This window comes from Odocoileus virginianus, chromosome 30 (genome assembly GCF_023699985.2).
Source record: "Odocoileus virginianus isolate 20LAN1187 ecotype Illinois chromosome 30, Ovbor_1.2, whole genome shotgun sequence".
Classification (NCBI taxonomy): Eukaryota; Metazoa; Chordata; class Mammalia; order Artiodactyla; family Cervidae; genus Odocoileus; species Odocoileus virginianus.
The window spans coordinates 30,684,882-30,693,206 of NC_069703.1; positions in this window are offsets into that span (position 1 = coordinate 30,684,882).

Here is an 8,325-nt window from a genome sequence, read left to right on the forward strand (position 1 = left end):
CACTGAGCTGGTGATGCCATCCAACCATCCAAACATCCAACCATCTCATCCTCTGTCGTACTTCAATATAAAATAAAATTCTTTTAAAAAGGGGGAAAAAAAATCTCTGAGCCTCAAAAATGTTATAGTCAGCAAAGAAAGCCAGACAACAAAGATCACACACTGTCTGATTTCATTGATACGAATTGCTATCAAAGGGGCTTCTCAGGTAAAGTGTCTGACCTGGAGAAGGAAATGGCAGCTCACTCCAGGATTGTGGCCTGGAAAATTCCACGGATGGAGGAACCTGGTAGGCTACAGCCCATGGGATTGCAAAGAAAAGCAAAACTTCAGGGACAGAAATCACATCAGTGGTGTCCTGGGGCTGGAGATGCCCCACAAACAGGTACAAGGGGATTCGGGCAGTGCCAGAAGCGTGCTAAACCTTGGCTGTGGGTGTGGATGCATACACGGACCGAAATTCATTGCACCGTGTGCTCAAAGTGGGTGAAATGTATGGAATGCAAATTATAACCTCAGTAAGCCTGTAAGAAAACAGAAGACAAGAAATTTGTGGTGGAATGAAGAACTGTGGGAACCAGGAGCCATGCTCTGACCCATCGTCACGTCTGGGTTGACATTCGTGTGCTACAAACTGCCAGCTTCCTGGACAAGGTTGGCTGAGAAGATGAGCTGGCATGGAGACGGTGCCCGTTCAGTGGGGCAGAAAGGCATGTGCCTCCGTCATTTCACAGCAATGCGGCGAGGCCTCACCGGGGCTCCAAGGTCCGCGGACGCGTGGGGCAGAGAAGCGGCAGAAAGGCATGTGCCTCCGTCATTTCACAGCGATGTGGCGAGGCCTCACCGGGGCTCCAAGGTCTGCGGACACGTGGGGCACAGAAGCGGCAGAAAGGCATGTGACTCCCTCATTTCACAGCAATGCGGCGAGGCCTCACCGGGGCTCCAAGGTCCGTGGACGCGCGGGGCAGAGAAGCATCAGCCTTTCCGGGAAAGGGGAGCCCTCCAGGGGAGCACGGGGCATCCTCAGAGCTGGGACAGTGGGGACGTCAGGCTGGCATTCTCCCTCCTCTTCCTGCTCACCCAAGTGCCGGCGGCTCTCATTTCTCTTTTCCTTAAAGTATTAAAATGTAACCTTGCCTAGAGAGTTGCCTGATACCTCTCAGAATCATTAGTCTCCGCAGGGTGTTGCAAACACTGAGTTGGGGACTTCCCTGGCGGCCCAGTGGTTAAGAATCCACCTACCAATGCAGGGGACATGGGTTCGATCCCCGGCCCGGGAAGATTCCACGTATCAGGGGATTGAGGGGGCAACTAAGCCCATGTGCCACACCCAGAGAGCAGCCCACACGCCGCAGCTGAAGAAGGCTGCGCACAGCAACGGGGACACAGCGCAGCCAGGAGATAAGTAAGAAAAACGGGGCATTTATCCTGTTAATAATAATTAGAAGAAAACAGGCTGGGGCGTCTCTACTCTAAATCCTGAGGGCAGCTGTGGTGACCACCCCCTCGACCCTGATTCCGTCTCGGTGGGGTCGGGGAGGGAGACCAGCTGTGAAAAGGCCCTGCCGCAGGGCCTGGCAAGTTCTGGGAGCCCAGAAGCCTGTGTGAGCGATGCCAGAGAGGAGACACGGAGGCCCAGGGCACAGACTGCTGCGTCCTAGGGCAGGGCGATGTCTCGGGCTCGGACTGCTGCGTCCTAGGGCAGGGCGACGTCTCGGGCTCGGACTGCTGCGTCCTAGGGCAGGGCGACGTCTGGGGCTCGGACTGCTGCGTCCTAGGGCAGGGCGACGTCTCAGGAAGATACTCGGCTGCTTTACCGCATCTGATTGTCTCAGAGTCGCTTCTTCCGGCTGCAGGAGTAACCCCCTAAGGGCAGAGCCTGAGCTTCACGTAGCTGCCTTATAAGCCTACAAAGGAGGAGAGGAATGTTTACCACAAGCCTCCTCTGTAATTTGTGGGCATTATATGGTAAGTGATTGCATCACCCCCGTTTAAGGATAAGGCCACTAAGGCCCAGAGAGGGCGAGTGACTTACTCAAAGGCACACAGCAAGGCAGAGCTGGGATTCAAATCCCAGCTCTGCCTTGCCCGAGCCCCGCACCACATCTAGTCCGGTACCAAGAGCCAAGAGCTGTTCAGATGTCCCCGTGCAGTGAGGCTGGGCCTGGCCGGCTTGTTGGACTTATCCCCAAACCTTGGAACCTGGACGGGGGCAGCAGGTGGGCAGCTGGCTCACTGCCTCAGTTCCCCTGGCGGCAAGGACAGGCAGGATCGTCTCAGGGGTGACTAAGGCTACAAAGATGTGCCGAAAGTTAGACGAGTGACTAAGAGGAAGGAAGGGATGTCCCCGCGCCGTCCCACCCCTGCCCCACACAGTCGTTTCCCAATCCCTCTACTGGTTTGACTGAGCTGATGGGAGAGAGGGCAGAGGGGCGTGTGGGTCGTCAGGAGCGGAGGCAGGAAGCAGGCTGGGCCGGGAGCCGGGCGTGACTGAGACAGCCTCCGGCCCTGCCCACGTCCCCCAGCCCACGTGGGGCTGCCCGCATCTGGCCTCGCTCCTCAGCCCCTTGGGGGCTCCCCCCACTCCACAACGAAGCCCAGCTTCTCGCCTGGCGTCTGCAGGCGGCTCCCCAGGTTCATCCTCCACCCTTCTGCTCCTCCAAACTGCCTTTCCAGGCCCCATCTCATCTGCCCTTTGGCTGAGCATGTCTCCTGCCTCCTCAAGATTCTACTTCTGTTGTCCAAGGACGTTGACCTTTGACTCTTGAAATCCCCAAACCAGCTTTTTCTTCATCCCCAGGCCACCCGTGGTCACCTCAATCCAGGGGACTCTGGCCAAGGCAGCCTGGTGTTTTGAATCACCCTTCTGGGGGCCTGTCCTGGCTCCTAGGTGATCTTAGGAGACCCCCAGCTAAGTTCTCCTTGAAACACCTTTCACCCTCCCTGGCAAAGCCAGTGCCCTCAGCCCCGGGAGGCCCACAGCTGCACTGTGGCTCAGGCCAGCGGGTCGTCTCAGGACCCCCAGGCCTGTCTCTCCCCTGGGAGCCTCTGGCACATAGAAGGTGCCCGGGAAAAGTTGGGAGATGGAAGAGAGGGAGCAGAGAAAGAAGAAGAAAGGGAAGGAGGGAGGGGATGCTCCCCTGGTGGCTCAGCGGTGAAGAATCTATCTTCCGATGCAGGAGACACGGGTTCCCTCCCTGGTCTGGGGAGATCCCATGTGCCGCGGAGCAGCTAAGCCCGCGACCCGCAGCTACTAAGCCCAGGAGCCGTAACTCCTGAACCACCTGCCTCCACTCCTGAAGCCTGCCCGCCTAGAGCCTGTGCCACCCAGAGAAGCCTGCAGCAAGAGAAGAAGCCCGTTCACCCCAACTAGAGACAGGCCTGCGCCGCGGTGAAGACCCAACGCAGCCAAAAGTAAGAAATAAATGAGAAAGGGAAGGACGAGCCCAGCCTGGCGCCCGCTCCTCAGATGTGTTGTTGAACAGAAAGAAATTATTTGAGATGTATCTGCTTGCTAAAGGGGAAATTCACTACCTCCCGAAAAGGAAAACCTCTGCCGCTTTTCTTAAGATAGAGGTAATAACATGCACGTGTTAATTTTTTTTTTCCCTAGACCAGAAGCTGGTGAACTTTTCCCGTAAAGGGCCCTAAATAATTTAGGTGTGGCAGCCCACCTATGCTCTCCACAGCATAGTCTTCTGATCTTGGTTTGCCTTTGATTCTCTCTGAAGAGTCATTCTCAGCTCACGGGCTGTACACAAACGCTGATTCTAGAAAAGCCACAAAGTTACGGAGGAGAGGCTGGAAATCACCCTAAACCCCCATCTGGAAGCAACCACGGCCAGCATTCCGGTGTGTTTCTCGCTAGGCTCCTTTTGGGCATGCGTATCGTGCGTGTGCGTTGGTCGCTCAGGCGTGTACGACCCCCTGCAACCCCGTGGATTACAGCCCACCAGGCTCCTCTGTCCATGGGATTCTCCAGGCAAGAATGCTGGAGCGGGCTGCCATGCCTTTCTCCATGCATATTGTGCATATTTTGCCAAAATAGGACTGCATTCTGCATACTGTTTAGTAACTGGCTTTTTCATTTAACAAAATAACGTGGGTCTAAGTCCACGCTGCTGAACGCGGTGGCGGATGTCACGATTGTGGCCATGTCACACCGCTCGCTGTGAGCCTGACAAGCTCCTCAGTATATCTATTGAGGGCAGATGGGTTACTGCCTCCAAATCCTTGCTTGCTTTATTAAGAGATGAAAAAGGCTATAAGGGGAAGGCTTTCTGTGCCCTGGGTCCAAAGCATCGCTCCTGCAGCCGACACAGAGAACCATTTCTTGCTGATGATTTTATCACATATTTGTCCCGCTTCTTTGCAGCGAGGGCTGGTGGAGCGGGGAAAGGGAAGCACAGGCAGGTGCCTGCTTTGACCCCAGGGCTGATCTCACAGCAGACAGTTGCTGGAGCAGGGAGCAGGGAGCCCGCACTGGGGGCCGAATGCAGGTGATAGAGCAGGCCTTAGTGGAGCATCCGGACGGGTCTTTAGGCAGGAGACGCTGGCTCGGCCAGTCACCAGCCATCTGCCCCGCAGGAGAACCTCCTGCAGACGTAGCTCCTCACTTTCCAGGTGGGCGCTGGATGCCCAGCAGACATGGCGGTCCTGGAGGGCAGGAGAGGGGGGTCCTCCATGCAACCTAAGATGCCCCAATAACTGTAGGCTGGAAAAGGGGTCCGGAGGCTTCCCCGGTGACTCAGATGGTAAAGAGTCTGCCTGCAATGCAGGAGACCTGGGTTTGATCCCTGGCTCGGGGAGACCCCCCGGAGGAGGGCCTGGCAACTCACTCAGTGTTCTGGCCTGGAGAGCCCCATGGACAGAGGAGCCTGGCATGCTGCAGTCCACGCGGCCACAGAGTCGGGCACGACCGAGCGACTGAACAGCCACCATGCTGGTTCAGAGCCCTCTGCCTGCCCTGGGCGATCGCGCCAGCTGCCAACCATCTGCACGCTCTGTCCACCCCTGCCCTCCCGCAGGGTCACACCACTCCCTGGCTTCTGACCCTTCCGTGGACCCCAGTGTCCTGGGTTGAGCTCGTTGGTGTGACAAAGAGCGCCCCGCTGCCCCGGTCGTGCCCCTCCCCCGTCGTCCCTTCCATCACACAAACTGCTCTTGGTCCCGCAAACGTGCCTCTGAGCCTCCGCACACGCTGCTCCCTCTGAGCGATGCTGTTCCCTCTGATCGTGTGCCCTTCTTCTTTTCCGGCGGCTTCTAACACGGCCTCCCAGACTCGTTTCCAGCATCACCGTCCCTGACGGCCAGGGCAGTCGAGGGCTGCCCCCTCAGCGTACCCACAGAGTCGGGCACAAACAGTCCAGGGAGTGGGAATCTGTGTGCACCTTTCTCCCATCCCTGCAGGCACGGGGGCTGCCCATCTTCAGACCCTGCTGCCCACGCCTCGCCCGGCCCAAGGGCAGCCTTTGGCCAACAGTGGCCTGGTTAGAGGCAAATGAAAGTGGGCGGGGGCGGGCAGACGGACCCGGGCCAGCTCTGATCACTGACCACTGGCCTAGGGGCCCGGCCCCCGGCCCACGCGCCAGCCAGGGTGCAGCCCGCGTGCCAGTGCAGGGCAGCCCAGGCAAGAAGGCGCTTGTCTGAGAACCGAGCCAAGGGGTGACTTCACTGCTGACTCAGCCCCGCAAACACGAAGGTGGGGGCCGCCCTTCTCGGGAGGGGCGGTGCCCAGGACGGTTTCAACAGGCAAGGTGCAGTCTTGGGGGCCAGAAAGCGCGGCGGGTGAGTCAGCCAAGGGGAGCCGCCTTGCCCTAAAAAGGGAACAGCTTTCCTCTCTCAGGTCTCTGCTGGTCCCATCACACTCATTAAGAGAAAGAAAAGAAACAGGAGGGGAAGGCTCAAACCCCGGAGCTGGCACTTCTTCTCAGCCGTAATTAATGATCATTCGGAAGGAATGGATGACGCCATCCCTGGCTTGTGCCAAAAACAAGAGCCCCAGGTGTGTGCCGCTGACGGGCCCTGAGCCCGGCCCTCCTCCTGCGCCCGCGCCACCAGCTCCCCTTCGGGTTATCCTCTCGCCACCCCCCAACCCGTCACACCCCACATACGTCAGCCCCTTCCAGAGGCGGGGGGCGTTTGCAAGCCCTCTGGTCCTCCAAGGCAGACATCCGCTTTCCCACCAAGGCATTATACCCAAGACCAGGGCTCCAAGCTGCTGCCTCTCGAGTTCCACGGCATCCCAGGCTCTGCTGGGGGCCTGAGACGCAGGGTCGCCAGAGATCCCCGCAGAGCCCCGAGGCAGGTCTGGCGGCCCGACTGGGGGAAGAGGGGGGACCTGACGCTGGTGAGTGGCCGTGCCGGGCCCAGTCCTGCACGGACAGGACAATGCTCCCTCCCCAGAGCCGAGGCAGGTCCTGGCGGTCCGACTTGGGGAAGAGGGGGGACCTGACGCTGGTGAGTGGCCATGCCGGGCCAGTCCTGCACGGACAGGTCAATGGTCCCTCCCCAGAGCCCCCTCACAGGATGGGAAGGGGGGGCATCACGGCAGGCAGGGACCTGGTGGCCATCAAGTGACGACTGGGCCGCACAGGCAGAGCTGGGGGACAGACAGGGTCTCTGTCCCCCAAGGGGGATCCCCCAGCCCCCCTAAGGCTAAGCAGAGGCCACCAGCCGCCAGGACCTGAGGGCCACCCTGTCTCCCACAAGGAGGTTCCGTGGGGACAGGGAGTTCACCCCAGGGCCCCTTCACCCACCCGGGGGAAGCCAGGCACAGACCAGTCAGTTAACCCTGCCAGCTGAGCCGGACCAGAGGCAGCCTTCCGGCTGGGCCAAGATCACTGGCAGAATTCATCAACGGAATTGCACCTTCCCCCCAAACATTTGAAGTCCTAACCCTCGGTATCTCAGAACGCGCCCGTATTTGAAAGCAGGGTGTTGCCAGAGGTAATGAAGTTAGAATGGGGTGATTAGGGTAGGCCCTAACCCAACACGACCGGGGGTCCTCTCAAGAGGGGACGCCAACACAGAAACCAGCCGACTCAGAGAAAGACGGCCCGGAGACCCTCAGGGAGAGGATAGTGTGCCGCTGCGCCAAGCCCAGGGGAGCCCCGGACTGCCAGCCAGACCTCAGGAGCTGGGAACAAGGCCTGGGACAGACACTCCCCTGGAGCCCCGGAAGGAACCGACCCCACAGGCCCATCCAGCCTCCAGACGGGGAGATGACACGGGTCTGCTACTGAGAGCCACCTGGCTTGCGGGACTTCGCTCCAGCAGCCCTGAGAAAGGAAGACAGTGGGTTTGGGGGCGTGGGAAGTGTGCACAGGGCCCGTGCCTGGAATCATGGTCTGCGCCCGTCGTCCTGACCTTCTTAGTACCTTCGGGAGAGGGGCCCACGTTCTCACTTCGCACTGGGCCCTGATCAGAGCACAGGCCTTCCTGTCTTCAGACCTCTCTGGCGAGACCCCACCGCAAGCCCAGACACCTCCCAGGCAGCCAGGGCCCACTCAGTCCAAGGCCAAGCACTTGGTAGACCCGAGACCTGGCCTCATGGGGGTCCCAGGGCAGCGGGCGGGGCTTCCCGCCACCTCCTTTCCCTAAAGACCTGCTCAGGGTGGGACACCCCCAGTATATCCTGGGCTGTGACTCCCCTGGGGGTCCCACGCAGGGGGTGCGGGCTGATTCCTGGTCGAAGCACTGAGATCTCACGTGCCATGCGTGCGCGCGTGAGTGCATGCTCAGTCGCTCAGTCATGTCCGACTCCTTGCAACCCCGTGGACTGCAGCCCACCAGGCTCCTCTGTCCATGGGATTCTCCAGGTAAGAGTACTGGAGTGGGTTGCCATGCCCTCCTCCAGGGGATCTTCCTGTCCCAAGGATGGAGCCTGTGTCTTCTGCACGGGCAGGCGGATTCTTTACCACTGAGCCACCAGGGAAGCCCCTCATGCACCACGAGGTGAGGCCCAGAAGTTAAAAAAACAAAAAGAAGAAAGGAGAACTTGGATCAGGACTCCTGGGTTCTCTTGCCAACCCCACGTCCTTCCAACTGTGAGCCAAAATCCGGCTAAATGTTAGGCTCTGCCAACAGGTAGCTGCCAGGAGCCAAGAGGCTTGGCCACCATCGCAGGCCCCTCCCTGCTGCACTGTGACCATGTCCGACTTTGTCCCGGCTCAGGTCACACCAAACAGGGTTTCCAGACCCCTCCCCAGAGCGCAAGACCACCACTGAGCACAGACTGCTCAGGCAGTGCCTTCTGGGAGCTGGAGCCCGCCATCGGGTATAAGAGTCAGTTTCCATTTATTTCTACTCTGAAGGACAAACAGA